This window comes from Chiloscyllium punctatum, chromosome 3 (genome assembly GCF_047496795.1).
Source record: "Chiloscyllium punctatum isolate Juve2018m chromosome 3, sChiPun1.3, whole genome shotgun sequence".
NCBI classification, from domain to species: domain Eukaryota; kingdom Metazoa; phylum Chordata; class Chondrichthyes; order Orectolobiformes; family Hemiscylliidae; genus Chiloscyllium; species Chiloscyllium punctatum.
Window position 1 is genome coordinate 62,601,936 of NC_092741.1, and position 12,296 is coordinate 62,614,231.

Below are 12,296 nucleotides of genomic sequence, written 5' to 3' on the forward strand. Positions count from 1 at the left end.
TCAATTAGACCTCCGTGGAATAAAAGTATCCTGACCATTCAATCTGGGAAATTGGATATGATACCTTTGTCATATGTGTGTCATGTTCACACACATGATCACTCACCCATGATTACTTCCAAAACTAGGCTGATTAGACCCCTGCCCTACCTTACAAATTTAAATCCGCCCCAACTAGAATATTTACTGTCTCAGCCAGGAGATTAGTTCCATTTCTATTTGGGTATAGCCCATCTCTTCCGAATAGCTTTCTCCTTTCCCAAAAATCTAAACCCCTCTCTTCTACACCATCCCCCAAGCCAAATATTTACCCCCGATCTGCCTTTGCCTAAATTGTAAAGCTCATGGCACAGGTAGTATTTCCAAAACTACTGGAGATCCTGTAATTCAACATATTCCCTAACTCCTGAAACTGATCATGCAAGTCCTCCACACTATCCCTCCCTATGTTGTTGGTTCCCACATGAACCACAAGCACTAATGGTTCACTGTCCCTTTCCAGATGTTTATCTAGCTGCTCTGTTATGTCTAGAACTCTTGCACTCGGAGGCACAGACTATAGAACACTCAATCTTGGCTGCAAACTTGAACTTTATGCCTCGAATTATTGAATTACCCACTAGTAATCCCTTTCTAATCTGCCTATTAGCCTCCCTCTCTTTACAGTGTAGTTTCGGGCAACAGGGTTTTCCCTTGAGTCATCCATTCCTGACTCAGTCATGTTATACACTAAATAGGAATCTACAGTTTTATATCTGTTACACAGCTCCAAGGTGTCCTGGTTTACCTGGAGCTATTGTCATCTTTCCTTTCAGTGAATGGCCAGCAATTACCTGCCATCTTTGCCAACCTATCACAATGTGGAGTGACCATCTTCTGGTATGCTTTTTCTAGAAACCTTCTCCTTGTATGGCACACAGTGAGAAGAGCTGCTGCTCCAAATCAGCACCATGCTTTTCAAGGACTGCTGCCCTCTGGCACTTCACGTAGATGCCATTGTCCTGGATGTCTTGTGGATCCAAAGCCTCAAGATTTTACACTTTACATCTTCTGGATTTTTGATCTTTCACATGGAAAATAGGAGCAAGAGGAGGCTATTCAACCTATTGAGCATGCTCTGCCATTCAGATGATCATGGCAGATCAGTCTGTTACAATACCATACTCCTGCTGCTTCGCCTTGCCCTATGAAGTATTTATTGTCTAGAAATCCATCTATTTCTTACTTAAATTTAGCGAGTTTTGAGAAGATTTGTAGCTCAGGTTGAGGTTCTGGATGTAGGTTTGCTCGCTGAGCTGGAAGGTTCATTTCCAGATGTTTTGTCACCCTACTAGGTTATATCTTCAGTGGGCCTCAGGCAAAGCACAGCTGATAATTCCTGCTTTCTATTTATATATTTGGGTTTCTTTGGGTTGGTGATGCCATTTCCTGTGGTGATGTCACGTCCTGTTTTTCTCTCTCCGGGGGTAGTAGAACAGGATGTGACTTGACCACAGGAAATGACATCACCAACCCAAAAAAGAAACTAGAAAGCAGGAATTATCAGCAGTGCTTCGCCTGACCGCCACTGAAGATACTACCTAGTAGTGTGACGAAATGTCTGGAAATGAACTTTTCAGTTCTTACTTATATTCAATGACTTGGCCTCCACCACCTTTATGTGGCAGAAAATTCCACAGGATTAACACTTAATGAGTGAAGAAATTTATCTTAGTTCTCAATCAGAGGGAGAATCATCCCTGTATCCAATTAGTCCAGTCCTGTAAGAAATTTATACACTCTTATTGTTTTAAACTCCATTAAACATAGGCCAAAACAGCCCAAGCTCTCCTTTATACGACAAGTCTATCATGCCAGGAAACAGCTTGGTGAATCTGCTATACTCCCTCTGTGGCAAATAAATATTCTCTTAGATAAGGAGTCCAAAAATGCACGCAAAGCTTCAAATGTAGATTCATCAAGACCCTGTACAGCTACAGCAAGACATCCTTACTCCTGTTATTCAAATCACCTCATAGTAACAGCCAACATACCATTTGCCTTTCTAACTGCTTGCTGCACCTGCATGATTCTTTTGCTACAAGAACACCCATGTCCTTTTATACATCCGTGTTTCCCAGTCTGTCAACATTTTAAGACTATCTATTGTTTCTCCTGCCAAAGTGGATACGTTCACAATTGTCCATGTTACCCTGCATCTGTCATCTATTTGACCGGTCATTCAGCTAATCTAAATCATTTCAAAGCCTTTTCTGCTTTATTCACAATTTGTCCTAGTTTGTGTCAACAGATTTGGAAAAATACATTAAATTGCTTCATTCAAATCATTGATAGATGTTGTGAATACCTGAGGCCCACGCAGTGATCCCTTTGGTTCACCACTTTCCACTCCAAATACCTCTTTAATGCTGCTCTCATTTTTGTTTCATTTCTGCTAACCAATTTTCAATCATTCCAGTATATTAATCTAAACCCCATGTGCTTTAATGTTGCACAGTAACCTCTTATGTGGGACTTTATCAAACACTTTCAGAAAATTCAAATGCATCACATTCCTTACCTATGCCGCTAGTTCACAGTTATGTGACAAGTAGCAAGTTACAATAGTTGACAAGTAAAGATCATGTATGTCACTTTAGGACAATTTTCTTCAGTTTCTGTTGTCCTTAGTATCGATTGCCATTTGTATTTGTCTAATGCTGGTGCAAAACATCAAGTTTTGTTTAGACGATACAATAATATCCTTGCTGGGTAAACTGCAGATCAATTGGACTTTCCAAAAAGAAAGTCTTACCATGCTTCATGTCACATTTTGTTTGTGTCTTTTTTTGTAAATGCTTCCTCAGCAGCACTTTTTAAAAAATTTGTGCATGGGATGAGGTCATTGCTCGTTAGGCCAGCATTTATTAACTGTCCTTAATTGCACTCCTGAGGAGAGTATGGACACTCTCAGTTCTGTGAGGGAGTTCCAGGACTTTGACCCAGTGACAGTGAAGGAACAATAATACAATTCCAAATGAGAAGTTCTATTTGTAAGTTTGCTCGCTAAACTGGAAAGTTCGTTTTCAGACGTTTCGTCACCATGCTAGGTAACATCACCAGTGAGCCTCTGGTGAAGCCCTGGTGGTAGTGATCCACTTTCGATTCATGTGTTTAGGTTCCCTTGGATTGGTGATATCATTTGCTATGGTGGTGTAATTTGCTGTACATTTTCTCAGAGGGTGGTAAATGGGGTCCAAGTCAATGTGTTTATTGATAGAGTTCTGGTTGGAATGCCATACTTCTAGGAATTCATGTGCCTGTCTCGGTTTGGCTTATCCTAGGATTGATGTGTTGTCCCAATCAAAGTGTTGTCCTTTCTCATCTGTATATAAAGATACTAGTGAGAATGGGTCATGTCTTTTTGTGGCTAGTTGATGTTCATGTTTCTGCCTGTTTGCCCAATGTAGTGTTTGTTACAGTTCTTGCAAGCTATTTTGTAAATAACATTGATTTGTTTGTTGTCTGAATGGGGACTTTCAAGTTCATTAGCTGCTGTTTTAGTACCAAACAGAGACACTCACGAGAATTCCTAGAAACATGGCATTCCAACCGGAACTCTATGAACAAATACATTGACTTGGACCCCATTTACCACCCTCTGAGAAAAAAAACAGCAAATTACATCGCCACAGCAAATGACATCACCATCCCAAGGAAACCTAAACACATAAATAGAAAGCGGGTCACTAACACCAGTGCTTCACCGGAGACTCACTGACGATGTTACCTAGTATGGTGATGAAACGTCTGAAAACGAACCTTCCAGCTCAGTGAGCAAATTAACATCCATGTCCCAAATTCTTATAATAGCAACATTCAAGTTTCTGAACTTCATCCCTATCCTCAGCACTTTTCTTTCTATTCTCAGGATGAGTTCTTGGGTTATTTCTTATTGTCAATTTTCTGTCTTGGCTACCTGCCTTCCTTTCACTCTGCCACTTATTTTTCTCAAATGTTTGGGGGTGACAAAATAAAAGTTTATGGATCAGTTCATAATCATCAACCATTATAACTGCATGCTTTGCCATTGCTACCCTTTATTCTTCTATATGAATTCTTATGACAGAAAGTAAGAATGTTTTAAGTTCCTTAAGAATAATTTCAGTGAGAGCATCCTAAGTAATTTCAGTCTTTAGTGCTCTTATCCACCTATCAAAATTGTTTTGTTTAACTCAAACCCCTTGCAAGTTTACCTGAGCTGTTTCAGTAAGTTCTGAAAACTCTGCCTGTATGCTTCTGGAACCAATTCATATGCACTTAGAATAGCCCTTCGTACTCCATCATAATCTCTAGAACCGTCCTCTGACAGGGATGTATAAATCTTTTCTGCTCTACCAGTTAATTTACTTTGTATGAGCAGTGTCCAATCTGCATTTGGCCACCCCATTTGGGTTGCTACCTTCTCAAGTGATATGAAAAGCATGTCCATGCCCTTCTCTTCCAATTTTGACAAAGCTTGCACAACCTTAAACATCTGACTAAACTGCATTTTATGACTAGGCCCTTCTTCCTCCAGACTCTCCCAAACTTCTGGTTTAGTTGGATAGGCAGCAATGTTTGCAATTTAAATTCCCTTTCTTGCTTTTGCTTCTCTAGCTTTTTTTATGTTCAAATTCTGTTTTTGTATTCTTTCTCCTTCTCTTTTTTTTTCTAAGTTTTTAAAATCTCTTTGGAATTCCACTCTAATTTTCTCATTTCCAGTTGCTTTACCTGCAACTGAAGGTTCACTGATTCATTCCTTGCACTGCCTGGATTATTAAACCTGTCAGACATTTCCATTAAACTCAACTGTTTCAATGTTAAATCTATAATGTCTGCTTTCTCAGCTCACTGTAGTAATATTTGCAGTCTACTGGCTAACTCTGCTGGTTTAGTTTTACGTGTGACTTGCAACAATACCAGGGAAATTTCTGGCACTTCCAAAAAATCTTTAACAATTTCTAGTGCCATCTTAAATATTAATAAAATAGATTGGTCAGATTACCCAATCTAAAGTATACTAGAAAACGAATTCCAGACCTACATTGTCTGCATCCCAAGAATCCGGTGCTGAGGCCATAATTATGTTACGACATAGGGATAGCAATCCAAAACAAATCAACTTTACTATCATTGGATTTGCAACACAACGGAATTAAAATATTCAATGATCCTCAAAATTGCTCAATGTTCATAACCAGACTTTACAATAAGAGATTTTGGATACCAAGTTTATAACTTAATAATAATTAGTTAATTTTTATTTAAAAATGTAACTTTAGCAGAACACAGATAAATGACAAAGCAATCCGATTAATGTCAATGATCTAAGCCCAATCTTCTTTGAATATAAACCTCACTCACACATCGACAGACATAGTTAATGGATAATTATTTTAAAATGAAAGAATCATACATTGCCAGTTTGATAACCATTTCAATGATGAATACCTGGCCTTCATGGAATCCTTTGGTGGATTTTGTCCAGGCATGGAGGACTGTGTGTCTTGCTTGAATTCCAAAGTCACAGGTGAATGCAGAAGGTCTGTGGAGAATTTTTACTTATTTCTTACTGACTGGGATTCTTTTCTAACAACTTTCAACAGTTCAATAACTAAAGAATGACTTAAGATCAAAACTGAAAAAAGTTTCCCAGTCCAGCAGATTCGAAAACAAAAACTTTCTCCAACCCAAAACTCAGTCAGAGTCCATCATTCTTTGTTTTCAATATTCTCTGTGTTTGGCTGGCCAGGATCAGTCTTTCTTTGATTGGATGCTAAATGGATCAATCAATTGCCAGCCATAGAGACGTACAGCATGGAAACAGACTCTTCGGTCCAACCCGTCCATGCCGACCAGATATCCCAACCCAATCTAGTCCCACCTGCCAGCACCTGGCCCATATCCCTCTAAATGTTTCCTATTCATATACCCATCCAAATGCCTCTTAAATGTTGCAATTGTACCAGCCTCCACTACTTCCCTGGCAGCTCATTCCGTACACGTACCACCCTCTGTGTGAAAAAGTTACCCCTTAGGTCTCTTTGATATCTTTCTCCTCTCACCCTAAATCTATGCCCTCTAGTTCTGGACTCCCTGACCCCAGGGAAACGACTTTGTCTATTTACCCTATCCCTGCCCCTCATAATTTTGTATACCTCTATAAGGTCACCCCTCAGCCTCCGACGCTCCAGGGAAAACAGCCCCAGCCTGTTTAGCCTCTCCCTATAGTTCAAATCCTCCAACCCTGGGAACATCCTTGTAAATCTTTTCTGAACCCTTTCAAGTTTCACAACATCTTTCCGATAGGAAGGAGACCAGAATTGCACGCAATACTCCAACAGTGGCTGAACTAATGTCCTGTACAGCCACAACATGATCTCCCAACTCCTGTACTCAATACTCTGACCAATAAACGAAAGCATACCAAACGCCTTCTTCACTATCCTATCTACCTGCACCTCCACTTTCAAGGAGCTATGAGCCTACACTCCAAGGTCTTTTTGTTCAGCAACACTCCCTAGGACCTTACCATTAAGTGTATAAGTTCTGCTAAGATTTGCTTTCCCAAAATGCAGCACCTCGCATTTATCGGAATTAAACTCCATCTGCCACTTCTCAGCCCATTGGCCGATCTGGTCCAGGTCCTGTTGTAATCTGAGTTAACCCTCTTCGCTGTCCACTACACCTCCAATTTTGGTGTCATCTGCAAACTTACTAACTGTACCTCCTATGCTCGCATCCACATCATTTATGTAAATGTCAAAAAGTAGAGGACCCAGCACTGATCCTTGTGGCACTCCACTGGTCACAGGCTTCCAGGCTGAAAACCAACCCTCCACCACCACCCTCTCTGTCTTCTACCTTTGAGCCAGTTCTGTATCCAACTGGCTAGTTCTCCCTGTATTCCATGAGATCTAACCTTGCTAATCAGTCTCCCATGGGGAACCTTGTCGAACGCCTTACTGAAGTCCATATAGGTCACATCTACCGCTCTGCCCTCATCTATTCTCTTTGTTACTTCCTCAAATAACTCTATCAAATTTGTGAGACATGATTGCCATGTTGACTATCCCTAATCAGTCCTTGCCTTTCCAAATACATGTACATCCTGTCCCTCAGGATTCCCTCCAAAAACTTACCCACCACTGAGGTCAGGCTCACTGGTCTGTAGTTCCCTGGCTTGTCCTTACCACCCTTCTTAAACAGTGGCACCATGTTAGCAAACTTCCAGTCTTTCAGCACCTCACCTGTGACTATCGATGATACAAATATCTCAGCAAGAGGCCCAGCTGTCACTTCTCTAGCTTCCCACAGAGTTCTAGGTACACCTGATCAGGTCCTGGGGATTTATCCACCTTTATGCGTTTCAAGACATCCAGCACTTCTTCCTCTATATTATGGATATTTTGCAAGGTGTCACCATCTATTTCCCCACAGTCTATATCTTCCATATCCTTTTCCACAGTAATACTGGTGCAAAATACTCATTTAGTATCTCCCCCATTTTCTACAGCTCCACACAAAGGCTGCCTTGCTGATCTTTGAGGGGCCCTATTTTCTACTTGGTTACCCTTTTGTCCTCTCTGAGCATAACCACATCTCGATGCCAAAAGTAGTAGATCTTGCAGTTGTTTTTGAAAGGACTAGATTAATTTAGGATAGCTGGTTGGCATGGACAACTTGGACTGTGAGGCATCGTCTTCTTGATGTACATCTCTATGACTCTAATTCATTCATAGTACTGGCATCGCTGCCTGACCAACATTTATTGCCTGTCCCTAGTTGCTCTTGTGAAGCTGATGGTGAACTGCTTTCTTGAAATACTGCCGTCCACAAACTGTAGATTGACCACAATGCCCTTAGGGAAGGAATTCCAGGATTTTACCCAGAAACAATGAAGGTATAATGATATATTTCCATATAAGAATGGTGAGTGGCCTGGATGGAAACTTGCAGTTGATCACATTGCCAAGTATCGGCTGCCCTTGTCCTTTTGGATGGAAGTGGTTGTGGGTTGGGAAGGTACTGTCTGAGGATTTGTGTGAATTTCTGCAGTGCCATTTTTTTGATAGTACACTGTGCTGCTACTGAGCATCGGTAGTGGAAGGAGTGGATGCTTGTGCGAATCAAACAGGCTGCATTGTCCTGGATTGTGTTAAGCTTCTTGAGTGTTGATGGCGCTGCATCTATCCAGCAAAGTGGGGAGTACTCCATCACAGTCCTGACTTGTGTACATGATGGAATGGAGTCAGGAGGTGAGTTACTCACCCCACTATTCCTAGCCTCTGACCTGCTCTTGTAGCCACTGTGTTTACGTGGCAAGTCCAGTTAAGTTTCTGATCAATGGTAACCTCACGGAAGTTGATAGTGGGAAATTCAGTGATATGAAAACCATTGAATGTCATGGGGTGGTGATTGGATTGTCTTTTATTGGAGATGGTCATTGCCTGGCATTTGTGTAGCATGAATGAAACTTGTTAGCTCAAACCTGGATATTGTCCAGATCTTGTTGCATTTGAGCATGGACGGCTTCATTATCTGAGGAGTCACGAATAATGCTGAACATCATATTATTGTCAGTGAACATCCCCATTTCTGACCTGATGATGAAGGGAAGATCATTGATGAAGGAGTTGAAGATGGTTGGGCCTAGAAGCACTAACCCGAAGAACTTGTGAAGAGATGTCCTGCAGCTGAGATGACTAACCTCCAACGACCACAACTATCTTCCTATTTGCAAGGTATGACTCTAGGCAACAGAGAGTTTGTTCCCTGATACCCATTGATTCCAGTTTTGCTAGGATTCCTTGATGCCACACTTGGTTGAATGCAGCCTTCATGTCAAGGGATATCACTCTCACCTCATCTCTGGAATGCAGTTCTTCTGTTCATGTTTGAACCAAGGCTATAATGAGGTCAGGAGATCTGCAATCCTCACTATTTCCATGAGATCAGGTGCTGAATGGCTCTGGCAAAACCCAAACTGAGCAGGTGCTGCTTAATAGCATTGTTGGTGACATCCTCCGTACTTGGGCAATTTTTCACACTGTGGGGTAGATGCCAGTGTTGTAATTGTACTGGAACAGTTTGGCTAGGGGAGCGACAAGTTCTGGAGCACAAGTCTTCAGTACTATTTCCGGAATGTTGTCAGGACCCATAGCCTCTCCAATATCCAGTGCGTCCAAACGTTTCTTGATCTCACGTAGAGTGAATTGAGTTGGCTGAAGACTGATATCTGTAATGTTAGGGATCACTGAAAGAGGTCAGTTGGCATTTCTGGCTGAAGATTGCTATGGATGCTTTAGCCTTCTCTTTTGCAGTTATGTGTTGGCTCTTCCATTACTGTGGATGGGGATATTTGTGGAGCCTCCTTCTCCAGTGAGTTCTTTAATTGTCCACCACCACCACATACAACTGGATGTGGCAAGACTCAGAGTTCAGATCTGATCTGCTGATTTGATCCAGGGGATCACTTAGCCTGCCTATGACTTGCTGCTTTTGCTGTTTGGCATGCAAGTAGTCCTGCTAGGTAGCTTCATCAGGTTGACACTTCAGTTTTGGTACACTCGTTTTTGCTCATGGCATGCTCTCCTACACTTTCCATTGATCCCCTGGCTTGATAGTAATGGTTGAATGGGGGATATGCTGGGCAACGAGTTGCAGATTTTGCTTGAATACAATTTTTCTGCTGTTGATGGCCCACAGTGCCTCATGGATGCTTATTCTTGAGTTGTTAGATCTGTTTGAAGTCTGTCACATTCAGCAAGCTGATAGTTCCACATAGCAAGGTGGGAGAGTATTCTCAATGTGAAGACATGACTTCATCTCCACAAGGACTGTGCGGTGGCCACTCTTAACATGAAATGATGCATCTGCAGCTGGCAGATTGGCCAGGATGAGGTCAAGTATGCTTTTCTCCTCTTATCGGTGCCCTCACCACGTGATGCAGACCCATCTAGTAGCTATGTCCTTTAGGAGCCAACCAGCTTGATCAGTAGTGCTGCTGCTGAGCAAATCTTGATGGTGAACATTCAAATTTCCTATCCAGACTATACTGTGTACTGTTGCCACCCTCAATGCTTCCTCCACGTGTGGTTCAACATGGAGTACTGATTCAGCTGAGGGAGGACGGTACATGGTAATTAGCAGGAAGTGTCCTTGCCCATGTTTTACCTGAATCCACGAGACCTCATGGGGTCTAGAGTCAATGTTGAGGACTCCTAGGGCAACTCCCTCCCAACAGTATACCATTATGTCGCCATCTCTGCTGGCTCTGTTGTGCTGGTGGGGCAGGACATATCCAGGGGTGCAGTTGTGATAGCTGGATCATTGTCTCTCAGGTATGATTCTGTAAGTATGACTAAGTCAGGCTGTTGCTTGAGTAGGCAGTTCTCCTGATCTTGGCAGTAGCCTCCAGATGTTAGTAAGGAGAATTTTGCAGGGTCAACAGGACTGTTTCTGACATTGTCTTTTCTGGTGCCTACATCAATACTGCATGGTCTGTCTGGTTTCAGTTCTTGTTGAGACTGTAGCAATTGATACAACTGACTGGCTTGCTAGGGCATTTTAGAAGGCAAATGAGAGTCAACTGCATTGCTGTGGCTCTGGATTCAAATACAGGCCAGACCAGGTGAGGATGGCAGATTTCCTTTTGTGAAAGACATTAGTGAGACAGATGGGTTTTTCCAACAGTCAACAATGGTTTCATAGTCAGATATTTTTATTAAATTCAGATTCTACCATCTGCATGATTCATATCCAGGTCCCCAGAACATTAACTGAGTTTTTGGATTAATTGTCTCATGGTAATCCCACAAGACCATAACTTCCCCCTAAAGCCACACTATCCTCTCTGGCCAGATCCCAATAGCAAATATCAGTCTTTTGTTCTCATTTTTATTTTAATAGATATTTTTATTGAAAATTTAACATGTTTTTACACGTTTACAAAAGAAAACTAAAAAAAACCCCAAGTATAAACATTGATATACAATTAAATCTTAAATAATAACCAAAATCTATCAAACAGAAAAAAAATACTGAGAGAAATAAACAAAACTCAACTAACTACTCATCTAACCTACAACTAACCAGAGTGTATGATTAAATCTCTTACATTATTCAAGAGAAAAAAACCCCACAAATAACACAGAAATTGAGTAGTGAGATACATGCTCAGAATGTGTTAACATCAGATCATAATAAAACCTGTATTCGTGCAGGATTCCTCTCCCAAGGGGCCCCGGACCAGCCAGGTTCACCCTCTCAATTAAATAAAGGCCCTTGTTAGGATGACCAAGATATTTGTGTAATTCAAGAAGGGCTGCCATATTTTATGGAATAATTCGGTTTTTTTTGGTGCACCATATTTGTAAGGAAGTCCGGGGGAGTATATTCCATAATTATTCTGTGACAACTCGAAAGTCCATGAGGGCCCTCAGCCACCCAGTTTACCAAAATGTTTTTCCTTGCACAGAAAGAGAGAATGGAAAATAATCTCTTCCCTGTCATAATTTCAGGTGTTCTTTATCCAATAAATGTGTCTCCTATAGGAGAGCTGCATCGACCCTTTCTTTCTTGAGGTTTGATAATATTTTCTTCCTTTTGATTGGTGAATTACTCCCCGTGACATTCCAGGTGCACCATTTAATCGACTGATCAACCATAATCACCGGGCAGGGCCGAGACCCCCTGGGAGAAGAAACCCTATCCAAAACATAGAGCATATAAAATTCACAAAAATAAAGGCTCTTTAATACACTCAGATCAATATAATAAAAAACTATTTCTAAATAAAAAAATATAAAACGTATTTAAACGGAGATCTTCCCCCTTGTTCCCAGGGGGCATCACTTCCTTTCCAAAAGCCCATCATAACTTCTCCCAACCAGTGCCCCACCCTTGACCCAGGCACCCCACGATAGGATAAAGAAAATTCAAATATACTACTGAGCTAGAATTAACAATGAGTACCCAAGCCCCGCCCCCCCCACACACCAACGCCTGGATATATTTGGTAATGTTAATACCATGTATGAACATATATGACTATAAAATTATAGTCTCAGCAAATAATAATTAAATATAGTAATACAAAATAACAGGGGAAAACAACCCTGCTCCTAAGGACAGAGATAAAATAGGATAAGGTAACCACCTCCCCAACACCTACATTAATTAGACCCCCTGGCCTATATATATTAAAAAAGGGATAAAATTGCCAAGTGAAGAATAAATAAATAAACCCTTCTCCCCACCCCCCCGGAGATAAT

The 12,296-nt window shown here is 41.3% G+C and overlaps 1 protein-coding gene across 2 annotated transcripts in view; it reads left to right on the plus strand.

Annotated features, from left to right (window-relative positions):
• Nucleotides 1-12,296, plus strand: part of armc1l (armadillo repeat containing 1, like) — a 32,673-nt gene that overhangs the window by 2,196 nt on the left and 18,181 nt on the right. The window contains exon 2 of one of the 2 annotated variants that reach the window (XM_072554246.1): nucleotides 8,605-8,765. The exons of the other annotated variant lie outside the window; for it this stretch is intronic. The gene's annotated coding sequence lies outside the window, so the exon portion shown is untranslated. The remainder of the gene's footprint in view (nucleotides 1-8,604; nucleotides 8,766-12,296) is intronic. 2 annotated transcript variants of the gene reach the window in all.